This window comes from Balaenoptera ricei, chromosome 4 (assembly GCF_028023285.1).
Source record: "Balaenoptera ricei isolate mBalRic1 chromosome 4, mBalRic1.hap2, whole genome shotgun sequence".
Classification (NCBI taxonomy): Eukaryota; Metazoa; Chordata; class Mammalia; order Artiodactyla; family Balaenopteridae; genus Balaenoptera; species Balaenoptera ricei.
The window spans coordinates 13,958,667-13,974,468 of record NC_082642.1 but is presented as its reverse complement, the minus strand read 5'-3'; the positions used below and the strand labels follow the sequence as shown (position 1 = coordinate 13,974,468).

The following is a 15,802-nucleotide window of genomic DNA, read 5'->3' as shown; positions in this document are numbered from 1 at the left end:
TTCCCCAAGGCAGAGGCTGTGATTTTAGTCTACCCACCCCTTCCCACCCTCACCACCACATTTACAGGCGATGGTTCTCAGCCCTGCATCTTCTGGGCTGGATGGACGCCCAGTTCAGCTCATAAATTCCTCTCTTATAACTCCCATTTGTTCTATCAGTTACCAGACATCCAAAAAACATTCTCATAATCTTTGCAGTTTGATATTTCTGATATGCAGGCTGTCTAGAGTTCAGGGCTCAGGGTGGGGGCCCTTTCTGCCCAGGTTTAAGGGCTATACTGGAGTATATAGTTCCCTAGAGAATTGGAAAGCCGAACAGAAAATTGAGGCAGAAAAAGTACTGACTTTGACCAGACCCTTAGTGCAGGGACTGACCAGCATGGAAGACCAGAGCTTTCAATACATGGAGGCCCAAGGCTTGCTGAATCCTGAACCTAAAACTACGTCCAATCCCACTCCACCCACCACTGGCAAGACAAAAGTTCCTAATGCCCCTGTTCCGTCCTACCATTGTCAGAATCAGTCAGAGCGGGACTCCCCAGATCCATCAACGATGGCCTTTTTTGCCTCACAGGAGCGGGTCTGGGGGTGAGCAGTACTTGCCATGGTTAATATAATCAGTGGGGTCCTCTCATTTCCAGAAGAGTCTAACCTTGGAGTGGGGGACTCTCTGGAGAAAAACTCCAAAGTACTGAGATATTGAAACTACTCCCTAAAAGCTCCTGGTGGGTCAGATGTACAGTGACAGTGTAACATCCATGGCCTTGATGTACTAAGTGGAATATAACTTCTCTTACAGTTGTTACAGAATTACCAATGTAGAGCCATTTCCATTAATACATGCACCTCCCTCCCTCACACATACATTCCTGAGGGGTGAGGTCTCTAGGTGGGTAGCTGCATTGGTCCATTGGTTGCCTTGTAGGTATGAATGCTTTCTCTCTGCCAGGAAATTGTCTGGGCTGTTGTCATCGAGCAAATTGTATTGTCAGAATCAAGTGGGATCCAGAGCCTCAACTTTCAAGTGTGGGGAAAACAGAGCAATGGCTCCCTGCTGAGGGAGCAAGGCCATCCAGCCATGGAAGCCTGGGGTTCTGCTCTCTAAGGTGAGGTGCTCCTATTCTGTGACTATTTCACCCAGAATTACTTCTCTTCACACTCTTGGTATTATTGGATATATGCAAATTAGGCTAACCTAATACGTTACGTGTTGGAAAGCTAAGGTGGTCCTTACTGACAGTAGGCAGCCTTTGTGTGTTGGTATTGATGAATTTCTGCGGCCAGAACTGGCACTTACAGTCATAATTCATATAATCTTATACTCTACATACTCAATATTGTTTTCCTCAACTGCTTCTCTATATTTCAGTTGTCTGTGGTCTCTGCCCCCTGCTAAGATGTCATACAGAACCAGAAGATCCATGAATATTAGAGTTATAATGAACAGTCAGATGTCATTTGAGCCAAAGTAGAGGAAAACTCTACTGACGTGTCTCTAAAAGTTGCACCCACCCCTTCTTCAATACTTACAGTGTCAGGAATTTCACTGCTTTGTGAAGGAACCTATTCCATTGTTACACAGCTCTAAACAGGATATTTCTATTTCTTTTTCTTTTATTTTCCAGATTATTGCCTAATCTCATAAAGCACACAGAGAGTGTCCTGATCCTGCAGTCTTTGAGCACATGCGATGGGTATCCACTCTCTAGGAAAGCCTGACATGGCAAGCTTAACCTGGCCCATTCCCACAAGGTAATTTACATAAGTGAAAACAAGGGGCAAAGAACAAAAGCATAATATGCTTTATAGCTTGTCCTTTGTTCAGCAATTTTGCATGCTTCTGACCTTGTAAATTTGTCAGAGAGAAACGAAAGGTGGCCTCTCATCACCACAAATGAGAACAGGAAAGTTACTGATGATTTCCTTACTGTCAATTATCTTTCTTGGGTCTGAAAGGGAGAGATACCTCTTCTGAAGCAGGAGGAAGAGTGACCAGATTGTGCCATGGATCTTGTCCATGGACGACCCCCTTTGGATCTCTCCTTCCTAAGATAGGTTTCTCAGATCTTTGAAACAGCTAGAAGAAGCAAAGCCTCATCTGTCAGGGCTGCGAAACCAGTGCAGGTGACATCTGACTATTACCTCACCTTTTCTTAAGTATATAAACAAGCAACTTTATTCAAAACCTTGACTGATGACTGTCTCTTGGCATTTTGAACCTTTTTATCTATTGCTGTATAAAAAGAGTTTATTAATTTATTTGAGGCCTGGCATAGAGAAGGGAATCTTCCCTAATCTTTAGCCAAATATTCCCTTAAAACATCCTAGAGGAAAGAGAAGAAGTTGGGGCAGAGGAGGAAAGTGGAGAAAGAGAAGAAAAAGAAGAAGAGGGGACAGGGAAGAGGAGGGGTGGGGAATAGGAAAGGAGGGAAATTTTCCAGCTCTTTGTGACTAATGGACTAAACGGCTTTAGTCGTCTGTTAGAGGTGAGTCGTCTGTTTGACTGCAGCTCTACTTAGATAATATCTGTTGTGCTTTGATGTGGCAGCCCTAACAGACTAAGACAAAAGAGCAAAACATATGCTTGTTTCACAGTGTTTCAAAGAAAACATAAAAATAACACTGACCTCCATGTGTATATCATCAGACATTTTACAGAGGTTGTCACATCCAGTATTAAATTAGATTCTAACTGCAGACTTAACTGGTACATGATGATAGCCATTTTACAAAAGGGAAAAGCAGACAGACGAAGGAAGGTAATTTGTGCAGTGTCACACAGAGGGGTCAAAGTCTGGACTTGTACCCAGACCACTGTTCTTTGCACAACACTAAACTGCTCTCATAACAATCAGTCTTCACACCATGATGTCATTTATAAATCTAATAAGAAGGTTTCAGTGTTTTCACACAAACATCAATAAAAGCGTTTCAAAGGGAATTGTTAGTCATACCTTCTAAACTAAAGATGACCTATGGATTTCATCTTGCAAGCCAACTATGATCGCTTGGGAGGGGCTGCCAATCCTGTTTACTGATGAGGATTCTGAGGTCATGAGGATTCTAATACCCAAATTAACTAACAATGTCAGCCACAGGCACAGGAAATGGGGTGTGCAACAGGCGAACCTGGGATTACAAATGGTACTCCAACCCCCAGAACAATATGGGGTCCTCAGGGATGAACAAATGAGTTTCCCAGTGGGAAGAACAAAAATATAAACAAGGTTGGCCAAGGACATTTTTGTTTTTAATTCTTTTTTGAGTTGCTTCTGTCTAGTTGCCTCTCTCTGACCTCTCATTTTCTTTGTCAGTATGGAAAGTTGGAACCTCAAAACTAAAGTCTAAAAGAAATTCCTCACATGAAGCTTTATACGTATGGAAGATAATGAGTTTCTGAGAGACAAGGTCTTCAAGATTTTACAGTAAATGCAGAAGCAGATTTTATGAAGGACTGATAAGGAGAAGCAAAATTGGTTCTCAAGAACATTCCTAGCAACTGTTTCACGGTTGGTAGAACAATTGGATATATAATCAGGGAGTACACAGCTTTGATTATAGCGGATTATACCAAAAGACATAATAATACTGCTATAATTACATATCAGCAGTTAGGCCTCAAATTCTTTTTTTAGAAAATAGTTACAAGTTTTGTAAAGCTACAAGTTTTATAGAAATAGATCCAAGATAACAAGAAACACAAGGATCACAGTAAAAATCCTTTGTGACTAAAAAAGTGGCATCCTGTTCCTCCCCACTCCTCCATCCTAAACATCCTCAAAAATAAGTCCTTACTGCACAGGACAGTAAACTGCAAAGCATATTCAGATTTTAACTTAATTTTTTTTCAAGGATAAGCTAGATGCCTGCTTTCAAAACAGATAACACACTTAAAATGATGTAAGAAGTTAAAAGGCTCAAACAAGACTGACCAATTTAGCAATATTTACTAACAGAAGTAACTTCATATAACTGCTTTCCTTACCAAAGCCTATAAAATGCCACTTTCATTTAACAAAAATGATGAAAGCTTTTTTATTGTTATGAAAACCAGAAATATATAAAGATCATTTTAGAATAAAATTAGAACATGTTTCAATTCAATCTTGTTGACTTTTTAAAAGTTATGATTCTTGAAGCTAATGCTTTTCCCATTAATTTTTAAAAGTAATTTTCCTAAAGGTCTTTTTTTTTTTTTTTTTTCCAATATTTATTTATTTATTTTGGCTGCGCCGGGTCTTAGATGCAGCACACGGGATCTTCACTGTGGCATGCAGGATCTTTTTTTTTGTTTTTTTAGTTGCGGCATGCGGGATCTTTAGTTGTAGCATGCTGACTTCTTAGTTGTCACATGCCGACTTCAGTTGGGGCACGCACGTGGATTTCAGTTGCGGAATGCATGTGGGATCTAGTTCCCTGACCAGGGATCGAACCCGGGACCCCTGCATTGGGAGCGTGGAATCTTACCCACTGGACCACCAGGGAAGTCCCCTCAAGGTCTCATCTGAGCTATGAGCCAGATATTTGCTACTCCTAGTATTTATATTCTTGAGAAAAGCTCTCTGGTAACATAAATAATAAAGCTGAACTTCTAACGTGGTTCTTTGTAAAATGAAGGTAATAACTAATTATAAAATCAAATACAGAAAAATTGAGCAACTGTGTGACTCTAGCAAGAGCACTTACATTTCATGTAAAAACAAAGTGAGGAAGATTCAAACTCACTCAGTGACAGGTTTTACTTCAATAAAAACATGGATTCTTATTTCATAAAGTACTTATTTCCAAGTTAACAATCGATTACTCAAATATTTTTTCTTTGAAAATAGGGCTCAAATGAGATAAGAGAAAATTAATCTGAGTTATAAAAATACACAAGGGTCTGAAACATTATATTTTTACATCAGAGTAGGACACTTAAAATACTCCATTGTATTTGTATCAGAAGTAGTTTAATTTTTGATACAAGTTACTAGATAGAAAGTAATAATAATTAAATTAAATAATAATATAGTCTTAACTTTATGAAGTGCATTAGTGTTGCCAACTCTCACGCTTATGGTCCACATGTCATCTGGGCTCCCTTCCCATGCAGTCTGGGAGAGACTGATCTGACCTCTGCTTGGTGACATCTCTGAGCCTTCCTCAAGTTTCCCACAAGTACAAGGTGAGAGGACAAGGAATAATCTATATTCTTAAGGTCATTTTGGCCTCCAGGCTCCTTCTGACCCAGTTCCAGTGTTAACTCAGATGCAAAACATGCCCCTTCTTGAGTCGCCCAGAAAATTTTGCTCTCCCAAAGCATGTGAAAGTGTATAGAATTTTCTGAAGATTATGCCTGATGGAAGATTTGGAAGGGCTTATCTTGAAGCACACAGGTAATTTCATATGGACATATTCCTCTCTGCTTCTTTCCTGTCCTTCAGTCTCTCCATTACTGGGAATGTGCACTGGCCCTTCTCCCCATGGAGATTTTTTTTTTTTTTAACATCTTTATTGGAGTATAATTGCTTTACAATGTTGTGTTAGTTTCTGCTGTAATAACAAAGTGAGTCAGCTATATGTATACATATATCCCCATATCCCCTCCCTATTGTGTCTCCCTCCCACCCTCCCTATCCCACCCCTCTAGGTGGTCACAAAGCACAGAGCTGATCTCCCTGTGCTATGCGGCTGCTTGCCACTAGCTATCTATTTTACATTTGGTAGTGTATATATGTCCATGCCACTCTCTCACTTCATCCCAGCTTACCCTTCCCCCTCCCTGTGTCCTAAAGTCCATTCTCTACGTCTGCATCTTTATTCCTGTCTTGACCCTAGGTTCTGCAGAACCATATTTTTTCTTTAGATTCCATATATATGTGTTAGCATACAGTATTTGTTTTTCTCTTTCTGACTTACTTCACTCTGTATGACAGACTCTAGGTCCATCCACCTCACTACAAATAACTCAATTTCGATTTTTATTATGGCTGAGTAATATTCCATTGTATATATGTGCCACATCTTCTGTATCCATTCATCTGTCAATGGACACTTAGGTTGCTTCCATGTCTTGGCTATTGAAAATAGAGCTGCAATGAACATTGTGGTACATGACTCTTTTTGAATTATGGTTTTCTCAGGGTATATGCTCAGTAGTGGGATTGCTACGTTATATGGTAGTTCTGTTTTTAGATTTTAAGGAACCTCCATACTGTACTCCATAGTGGCTGTATCAATTTACATTCCCAACAACAGTGCAAGAGGGTAACCTTTTCTCCACACTCTCTTCAGCATTTATTGTTTGTAATTTTTTGATGATGGCCATTCTGACTGGTGTGAGGTTATACCTCATCGTGGTTTTGATTTTGCATTTGATTTGCATTTCTCTAATGATTAGTGATTTGAACATCCTTCCATGTATTTGTTGGCAATCTGTATATCTTCTTTGGAGAAATGTCTGTTTAGGTCTTCTGCCCATTTTTGGATTGGGTTTTTTGGTTTTTTTGATATTGAGCTGCATGAGCTGCTTGTAAATTTGGGAGATTAATCCTTTGCCAGTTGCTTCGTTTGCAAATATTTTCTCCCATTCTGATGGTTGTCTTTTCATCTTGTTTATGGTTTCCTTTGCTGTGCAAAACATTTTAAGTTTCATTAGGTCCCATTTATTTATTTTTGTTTTTATCTTCATTTCTCTAGGAGGTGGGTCAAAAAAGACCTTGCTGTGGTTTATGTCATAGAGTGTTCTGCCTATGTTTTCCTCTAAGAGTTTTATAGTGTCTGGCCTTACATTTAGGTCTTTAATACACTTTGAATTTATTTTTGTATACAGTGTTAGGAAGTGGTCTAATTTCATTCTTTGTTATGTAGCTGTCCAGTTTTCCCGGCACCACTTATTGAAGATGCGGTCTTTTCTCCATTGTATACTCTTGCCTCCTTATCAAAGATAAGGTGACCATATGTGTGGGGGTTTATCTCTGGGCTTCCTATCTTGCTCCATTGATCTATAGTTCTGTTTTTGTGCCAGGACCATACTGTCTTGATTACTGTAGCTTTGTAGTATAGTCTGAAGTCAGGGAGCCTGATTCCTCCAGCTCCGTTTTTCTTTCTCAAGATTGCTTTGGCTATTCGGGGTCTTTTGTGTTTCCATACAAATTGTGAAATTTTTTGTTCTAGTTCTGTGAAAAATGTCAGTGGTAGTTGGATAGAGATTGCATTGAATCTGTGGATTGCTTTGGGTAGTATAGTCATTTTCACAATGTTGATTCTTCCAATCCAAGAACATGGTATATCTCTCCATCTGTTTGTATCATCTTTAATTTCTTTCATCAGTGTCCTATAGTTTTCTGCATACAGGTCTTTTGTCTCCTTAGGTAGGTTTATTCCTAGGTATTTTATTCTTTTGTTGCAATGGTAAATGGGAGTGTTTCCTTAATTTCTTTTTCAGATTTTTCATCATTAGTGTATAGGAATGCAAGAGATTTCGGTGCATTAATTTTGTGTTCTGATACTTTACCAAATTTATTGATTATCTCTAGTACTTTTCTGGTAGCATTTTTAGGATTCTCTATGTATAGTATCATGTCATCTGCAAACAGTAACAGTTTTACTTCTTTTCCAATTTGGATTCTTTTTATTTCTTTTTTTCCTCTGACTGCTGTGGCTAAAACTTCCAAAACTATGTTGAATAATAGTGGTGAGAGTGGGCAACCTTGTCTTATTCCTGATCGTAGTGGAAAAGGTTTCAGTTTTTCACCATTGAGAACAATGTTGGCTGTGGGTTTGTCATATATGGCCTTTATTGTGTTGAGGTAAGTTCCCTCTGTGCATACTTTCTGGAGGGTTTTTATCATAAATGGGTGTTGAATTTCATTGAAAGCTTTTTCTGCATCTATTGAGATGATCATATGGTTTTTCTCCTTCAGTTTGTTAATATGGTTTATCACATTGATTGATTTGTGTATACTGAAGAATCCTTGCATTCCTGGGATAAACCCCACTTGATCATGGTGTACGATCCTTTTAATATGCTGTTGGATACTGTTTCCTAGTATTTTGTTGAGGATTTTTGCATCTATGCTCATCAGTGATATTGGCCTGTAGTTTTCTTTTTTGTGTGCCATTTTTGTCTTGTTTTGGTAACAGGGTGATGGTGGCCTCATAGAATGAGTTTGGGAGTGTTCCTCCCTCTGTTATATTTTGGAAGAGTTTGAGAAGGATAGGTGTTAGCTCTTCTCTAAATGTTGGATAGAATTCGCTTATGAAGCCATCTGGTCCTGGGCTTTTGTTTGTTGGAAGGTTTTTAATCACAGTCTCAATTTCAGTGCTTGTGATTGCTCTGTTTATAGTTTCTATTTCTTCCTGGTTCACTCTCATAAAGTTGTGCTTTTCTAAGAATCTGTCCATTTCTTCCAGGTTGTCTATTTTATTGGCATATAGTTGATTGTAGTAATCTCTCATGATCCTTTGTATTTCTGCAGTGTCAGCTGTTACTTCTTCTTTTTCATTTCTAATTCTATTGATTTGAGTCTTTTCCCTTTTTTTCTTGATGAGTCTGGCTAATGGTTTATCAATTTTGTTTATCTTCTCAAAGAACCAGCTTTTAGTTTTATTGATCTTTGTTATTGTTTCCTTCATTTCTTTTTAATTTATTTATGATCTGATCATTATGTTTTCTTTCCTTCTGCTAACTTTGGGGGTTTTTGTTCTTCTTTCTCTAGTTGCTTTAGGTGTAAGGTTAGGTTGTTTATTTGAGATTTTTCTTATTTCTTGAGGTAGGATTGTATTGCTATAAACTTCTCTCTTAGAACTGCTTTTGCTGCATCGCATAGGTTCTGGGTCATTGTGTTTTCATTGTCATTTGTTTCCAGGTATTTTCTGGTTTCCTCTTTGGTTTCTTCAGTGAGCTCTTGGTTATTTAGTAGTGTATTATTTAGCCTCCATATATTTGTATTTTTTACACTTTTTTTTCCTGTAATTGATATCTAGTCTTATAACGTTGTGGTCGGAAAAGATACTTGATATGATTTCAATTTTCTTAAATTTACCAAGGCTTGATTTGTGACCCAAGATATGATCTATACTGGAGAATGTTCCATGAGCACTTGAGAAGAATGTGTATTCTGTTGTTTTTGGATGGAATGTCCTATAAATATCAGTTAAACCCATCTTGTCTAATGTGTCATTTAAAGCTTGTGTTTCCTTATTTATTTGCATTTTGGATGATCTGTCCATTGGTGAAAGTGAGGTGTTAAAGTCCCCTACTATGATTGTGTTACTGTCAATTTCCCCTTTTATGGCTGTTAGCATTTGCCTTATGTATTGAGATGCTCCTGTGTTGGGTGCATAAATATTTACAATTGTTATATCTTCTTCTTGGATTGATCCCTTGATCATTATATAGTGTCCTTCTTTGTCTCTTGTAATAGTCTTTATTTTAAAGTCTATTTTGTCTGATACGAGAATCGCTACTCCAGCTTTCTTTTGATTTCCATTTGCATGGAATAACTTTTTCCATCCCCTCACTTTCAGTCTGTATGTGTTCCTGGGTCTGACGTGGGTCTCCTGTAGACAGCATATATACAGGTCTTGTTTTTGTATCCATTCTGCCAGTCTATGTCTTTTGGTTGGAGCCTTTAATCCATTTACATTTAAGGTGATTATCGATATGTATGTTCCTATTACCATTTTCTTAGTTGTTTTGGGTTTGTTATTGTAGGTCTTTCCCTTCTCTTGTGTTTCCTGCCTAGAGAAGTTCCTTTAGCATTTGTTGTAGAGCTGGTTTGGTGGTGCTGAATTCTCTTAGCTTTTGCTTGTCTGTAAAGCTTTTGATTTCTCCATTGAATCTGAATGAGATCCTTGCTGGGTAGAGTAATCTTGGTTGTAGGTTTTTCCCTTTCATCACTTTAAATATGCCCTGCCACACACTTCTGGCTTGCAGAGTTTCTGCTGAAAGATCAGCTGTTAACCTTATGGGGATTACCTTGCTGCTTTTAATATTTTTTCTTTGTATTTAATTTTTGATAGTTTGATTAATATGTGTCTTGGCATGTTTCTCCTTGGATTTATCCTGCATGGGACCCTCTGTGCTTCCTGGACTTGATTGACTATTTCCTTTCCCATATTAAGGAAGTTTTCAACTATAATCTCTTTAAATATTTTCTCAGTCCCTTTCTTTTTCTCCCCTTCTTCTGGGACCCCTATAATTTGCATGTTGGTGTGTTTAATGTTGTCCCAAAGTTCTCAGAGACTGCCCTCAATTCTTTTCATTCTTTTTTCTTTATTCTGCTCTGCAGTAGTTATTTCCACTATTTTATCTTCCAGGTTGCTTATCTGTTCTTCTGCCTCAGTTATTCTATTGATCCCTTCCAGAGAATTTTTAATTTCATTTATTGTGTTGTTCATCATTGTTTGTTTGCTCTTTAGTTCTTCTAGGTCCTTGTTAAACTTTTCTTGTATTTTCTCCATTCTATTTCCAAGATTTTGGATCATCTTTACTATCATTATTCTGAATTCTTTTGCAGGTAGACTGCCTATTTCCTTTTCATTTGTTTGGTCTGGTGGATTTTTACCTTGCTCCTTCATCTGCTGTGTATTTCTCTGTCTTCTTATTTTGCTTATCTTATGTGTTTGGGGTCTCCTTTTCACAGGCTGCAGGTTCGTAGTTCCCGTTGTTTTTTTTGTCTGCCCCCCCCCAATGGGTAAGGTTGGTTCAGTGGGTTGTGTAGGCTTCCTGGTGGAGGGGACTGGTGCCTGTGTTCTGGTGGATAAGCCTGGATCTTGTGTTTTCGGTGGGCAGGACCACATCCAGTGGTGTGTTTTGGGGTGTCTGTGAACTGATTATGATTTTAGGCAGCCTCTGCGCTAATGGGTGGGGTTGTGTTCCTGTCTTGCTAGTTGTTTGGCACGGGGTGTCCAGCACTGACGCTTTCTGGGTGTTGAGTGGAGCTGGGTGTTAGCGTTGAGATGGAGATCTCTGGGAGAGCTTTCACCGATTGATATTACGAGGGGCCAGGAGGTCTCTGGTGGACCAGTGTCCTGAACTTGACTCTCCCACCCCAGAGGCTCAGGCCTAACACCTGGCTGGAGCACCAAGACCCTGTCAGCCACACGGCCAGGTACATGGGTGTTTCCTGCCTTTTGGGAAGTCTGAGGTCTCTGCCAGCGTTCAGTAGATGTTCTGTAGGAGTTGTTCCACATGTAGATGTATTTTTGATGTACTTGTGGGGAGGAAGGTGATCTCCATGTCTTACTCCTTTGCCATCTTGAAGGTCCTCCCCAAGGAGATTCTTGCCCCATACTTTCAGAAGGTTCTAGCTTCCTGCTTCCGTCTCTTCCTGCCTCATTCCCTCAGGGGTAAACAAACTTGTCTCTCCATCTCCAGAGTCACAAGTTCTCCAACAAGATGCTCACCAAGATACTAAATATACCTGAACATAAGAGACCCAAGAATGTATTTTCCAAAAGAGAAGATCCCCTTTAAAAAGTTTTTAGCCAACTTAAATATGTATATAAATGATTGATATAGAAGAACCCGTCATATGTCTTCTTACAGTATTGAATTTATCAATTTAATCACACAATCATACTTAAAAGAATGCATTATAGAGGACCTATATTGCTTTTTTTCTAATTGGAGTATAGTTGATTTACAGTGTTGTGTTAGTTTCATGTGTACAGCAAAGTGATTCAGTTATACATGTACATATATTCATTCTTTCTAAGATTCTTTTCTCATATAGCTTATCACAGAATACTGAGTAGAGTTCCCTGTATTATACAGTAGGTCTTTGTTGGTTATCTATGTTATATATAGTAGTGTGTGTGTATGTTCATCCCAGGCTTCTGATTCATCCCTCCCTGCAACATTTCCCCTTTGGTAACCATAAGTTTCTTTTCAATACCTGTAAGTCCGTTTCTGTTTTGTAAATAAGTTCATCTGTTTCTTTTCTTTTTTTAAAAAATTAGATTCCACATATGAGTGACATCATATGATATTTGTCTTTCTCTGTCTGACTTACTTCACTTAGTATGGTAATCTCTAGGTGCATTCATGTTGTTGCAAATGGCATTATTTCATTCTTTTTTATGGTTGAGTAATATTCCATTGTATATATGTACCACACCTTCTTTATCCATTCACCTGTCAATGGACATTTAGGTTGCTTCCACGTCCTGGCTACTGTAAACAGCGTTGCAATGAACACTGGGGTGCAGGTACCTTTTCAAAGTATGGTTTTCTCCAGATATATGCCCAGGAGTGGGATTGCTGGATAATATGGTAGTTCTATTTTTAGTTTTTATAGGAACCTCCACACAGTTCTTCATAGTGGCTGCACCGATTTACATTCCCACCAACAGTGTAGGAGGGTTCCCTTCTCTCCATACCCTCTCCAGCATTTATTGTTCGTAGACTTTTTGATGATGGTCATTCTGACCCATGTGAGGTGATACCTCATTGTAGTTCTGATTTGAATTTCTCTGTTAATTAGTGACGTTGAGCATCTTTTCATGTGCTTTTTGGCCATCTGTATGTCTTCTTTGGAGAAGTGTCTATTTAGATCTTCTGCCCATTTTTTGATTGGGTTGTTTGTTTTTTTGATATTGAGCTGCATGAGCTGCTTGTATATTTTGGAGATTAATCTTTTGTTGGTCGCTTCGCTTGCAAATATTTTCTCCCATCCTGTGGGTTGCCTTTTCATTTTGTTTGTGGTTTCCTTTGCTGTGCAGAAGCTTTTAAGTTTAATTAGGTCCCATTTGTTTATTTATTTTTTATTTTTTTTTCCATTTGTTTATTTTTGTTTTTATTTTCATTACTCTAGGAGGTGGAACAAAAGAGATATTGCTGCAATTTTATGTCAAAGAGTGTTCTGCCTATGTTTTCCTCTAAGAGTTTGATAGTGTCTGGCCTTACATTTAAGTCTTCAATCCATTTTGAGTTTATTTTTGTGTATGGTGTTAGGGAGTGTTCTAATTTCATTCTTTTACATGTAGCTGTCCAGTTTCCCCAGCACCATTTATTGAAGAGACTGCAGAGGTTCTCCCACAAAAGTGAGAGTCCTGAGCCCCACATCAGGCTCCCCAGTCTGAGGGTCTGGCATCGGGAGGAGGAATCCCCAAAGCAGTTGCCTTTGAAGGCCAGCGGGGCTTGAGTGCAGGAGCTGCACAGAACTGGGGGAAACAAATTCTTCATATTTGACATAGGTGTCCTTTTGCCATCAATAGAGCCATTGTTGAGTCATCTAACACAGTTCTCTAAAACACATGAAGTTCATTTCTTTCTAATTTGAAGTACAGCATACTTAATCCAGTCAGCCCAAGCCATAAAAATCAACCTGTTATTTATGTTCTCCATAATGTAACCACTTAATTTTCTGCTTTTTAAATTGACCTTTAAGCCTTATTTACAATGACATTCAACACTTGCAATTGAGAGCTTGTGCTGGGGAATAATGATTACAGCTGGGTTAAATTTCCTTGCCTCCTTTTTTGTAACCAATTCTCTTGAGTGGCCTTTATAAACAACTGAAATTAACATTGATTGAAGTGGTTTCAGGCTGATCTTCCCCAAACAGTTCTTTGTCCTCCAACATGATACTACTGAAATAATGTCCTATGAGATTTGAATTTAAGGTTGCTATCTTTTTTGGAGGGATAAATAATTTTGAGGGTAAAAAAACCCAAACTCTCACCTTATGTTCTAGCATATAGGAAACTGTCCCTTAACTTTCTCCCTAGGAAGGACTGTGGTATCAGTTGTTAAAATTTTCCTTATTACACATATATTAATAATATCATTTAATCTCCATAGCAGGGCAAATATTAATCCTACATTACAGATGAAGAGAATGAAGTTCCAAGAAATATAGCATTACATGGCTTGACATTGGGCCAAGTCTAGCCAAGTGGTTTACCCTAGAATATGATAAAAACAAAATACAAGAACCTCTGAAAGTTGCTAAGAGGGTAAATCTTAAGTATTCTCACCACAAAACAGAAATGGTAATTATGTAATGTGATGAAGGTGTTAGCTAATGCTATGGGGTAATCATTTTGCAATATATACATGTATTTTCAAGTCCATATGTCAATTATATCTCTAAAGCTGGGGGAAAAAAGAAATGTGTACAATGAACTCATAGTACGGTTATAATATCAGAAAAATAAAAGACCACCAAATTAAATATTTTTTTTAAAAATACAGTAACCTGGAGTGGATAAACGCGCTCACCTTAGCTCCTGGAAGAGAGGGAGGATGCGGCAGTGACTGCGTGCTGAAAAGCGAGGAAGCAACTAAAGGAGTCGGTGACCGATAGAGCAAGAGCCGTGCCACGCCGGGGCCTAGTGGCCGGGCCAGACTTTGACTATTTTCAGCGTCACTCTTTCACGCCGGCAGAGGTGGCCCAACATAACCAGCCGGAAGACCTCTGGGTGTCTTACCTGGGAAACGTGTACGACCTAACGCCGTTATTATAGGAGTACAAGGGAGACCTGCTGCTGAAACCCATCGTGGAAGTTGCGGGCCAGGACATCAGCCACTGGTTTGATCCAGACACCAGAGACATCGGCAAAGCACACAGATCCGCTGACCGGTTCCCTGAGATACCGCACCCCCCCGGGGGCCGCTTTCTGCAGGTGCCGCCTCAGCTGCCCCTTTCGGACTGGGCCAATGATTTCGGGAAGCCTTGGTGGCAGGGGTCGCGTTACCAGGTGGGGCGGCTGTCCGCCAAGACCCGGAATATCTGCATCATTAACACGCTCACATCGCAAGAGCACACACCGGAGGTGGGGGCCCGGGAATCAATGTGGGAAATCCTACACAGCTCTCTCTCCTGTGCTGCACATGCTGCCAGCTACGCATGGAAATATGAAGGGGAGAACCTGACATGGATTATACCCTGGAAGAGAATGGCATCTGGGATGAGGAGGAAGAATTTGATTATCTCAATATGGACAGTACACTCTACACACCTGCAGTACTGCTGTACTTCAATGATGACCTCACAGAGCTATAGAAAGGGAGATGTATGCTCATGTAGGCTCAAGACATATTTTGAGTTTAGCTGTTTCTGTGCCCTGTTGGAAAAGAGGTGGGGATGGGGTGGGGAGGGCGGTACCTGGACCTAGACCTCCATTCTGCTCTGGGAGCTGGCCTGAGGTTCCCATGCCCGACTGAAGTGTAAAGGTCCTATTCCTCGGGTTAATTACAATTTACTCTGAGAAAGTTAGGAATAATGCTAGAAGTGAATTAATTTTTAAGAATGATACAAGAAAATAAAGTATCTTAGATCAGGGAGATGTAGAAGAGGATAGTCAGATAGAGCTCAGGCAGAACTCTTCAATAGTAAGAGAAGGAGAAGTCCAACACAGGGATGAGGGATGGAAGAACTTTTCTGGCAATGATGGAAATGGGATGGCTGCAGGAAGATGGGATTTACAAAGACAGGAATAGGAAATGTCTATCACTGGCCATATAAAACTGGCTAATCTCTCTTCTGAATAGTATTTGGCAGCTGAAACCCAAGAGGAACAAAGGAAGTGAATGGTCACCAGGTAATTCAGGCTAGATATTATGCTATGTGCTTTATATACCTCATTTAATACAACTACCCATAAAACAGATACCATTACCACTATTTTACAGATGAATCTTCTGAAGCTTAGCAAGATATAATAGCACAAAAGGCACACCAGTTAGTAACCAGATTGCAAACCCAGGTCTTCCCAATTCCAAAGTCTATGTTCTTCTCAATGTCCAGGCTCATTGCACAATGGGAACCTATAGGCCTATTGTGTAGTCAGCTGTGGTGTTGTGCTTTTT

The 15,802-nt window shown here is 39.4% G+C and overlaps 1 pseudogene; it reads left to right on the top strand.

Moving 5' to 3' along the window:
* Positions 1 to 379: 379 nt before the first annotated feature.
* LOC132365119 (cytochrome b5 domain-containing protein 1-like) lies at positions 380 to 14,996 on the top strand (annotated as a pseudogene).
* The last annotated feature ends 806 nt before the right edge of the window (positions 14,997 to 15,802 follow it).